The sequence below is a fragment of the Verticillium dahliae genome, genomic scaffold, assembly GCF_000150675.1.
Source record: "Verticillium dahliae VdLs.17 supercont1.24 genomic scaffold, whole genome shotgun sequence".
In the NCBI taxonomy this organism is placed as follows: domain Eukaryota; kingdom Fungi; phylum Ascomycota; class Sordariomycetes; order Glomerellales; family Plectosphaerellaceae; genus Verticillium; species Verticillium dahliae.
The window spans coordinates 130,220-131,395 of record NW_009276937.1 but is presented as its reverse complement, the minus strand read 5'-3'; positions in this window follow the sequence as shown (position 1 = coordinate 131,395).

Here is a 1,176-nt window from a genome sequence, read left to right as displayed (position 1 = left end):
CCCCCCCCCCCCCCTCGGGGTCAAAATGGGGCGGGGGGTGGGCGAAAAGGGGGGTGTTTTTTTCAAATTTTTTCCAAAAGCCAAAAGGTTGGGGGGCCCCCCCCCCCCCCCCCCCCCCCCCCCAGCCTGGTCCATTTTTTTTTTTTCTTGTTCTCTCAATTCCCGATCATCCCCCCAATCCACTTTACCTCTCCTCTTCTGTGAGTCACACTGCGACCTTTTGGATCGCATCCGCCTCCCAAACCCCCCCCATACCATGTACACACGTTTGTCTTTTGTCGCATGATCATCCCTGACCAAACCTTGTCGACGGCCGCCGTTCCTGGATCTTGCATCACCTGCGAAAGCCCCCCCCTTTCCCTCCCCTTCCCTTCCGCTCCGATTGTCTCTGTCTGTCTCGTTTTCCAATCCTTCCCTTGACCCTATTTTCTTCGCCCCCAAGGGACGAGCCAGTCCTGAACTCCTTACCCGCCGATGCAGACCCCAGCTGCCGCGGAAAGTGAGTGCATGTCGGCCGATGCGCGCTAAGCCCGAGGCATCGCATGGTCACGACACCTTGACTCTGATTCGAACGCCTCATTCGCTCACTTCTCCCTGTCGGCGGAGCGTACATGGAGGTACAAGCTTGGGTCTGTTGGGTCTGGCTCGGGCTCACTCTCCTTTTTCTTCGCACAGCATCCAAGACGAACAGGGATAGGGATCGCCGGGGCAAACCACTTTACGCGACAACACGCCCGCGTCCTCGGCTCTTCACCCCACCCATGTCGCTGCCTTGACCGTCACACATGCACACCAAAATGACTTGGACCCCCCCCTCCCCCTCCCCCTCCCAAACGTCACCGAAAGAGGCATCCACCACACCACCCCCTTTCCCACGAATGAAGCCAGAAAGATGCGGGTAGCTCCAGGCAACAAGGGCTGTTTTGATGACTTGTCGCAACTTTTAGGCAGTTTGCCACGTACGGCTCTCAATCTATATCCACCGCCGAGCGCTTCCCATTAAAGGCCTCTCTAATCTTTCCATCGCTGCGCCTTCTGCACCTCCTCCTCTCCTCTTCTATCCTTTCAGCCCCCAGGTACTGATCTGACAAGCGCCTAGCTGCACCTCTGAGTGCTTTTGTGACCATCTTGGTCTTTTAGGTGAAGCCCTTCAAAGCAAGTTTTCACATCTGGGGA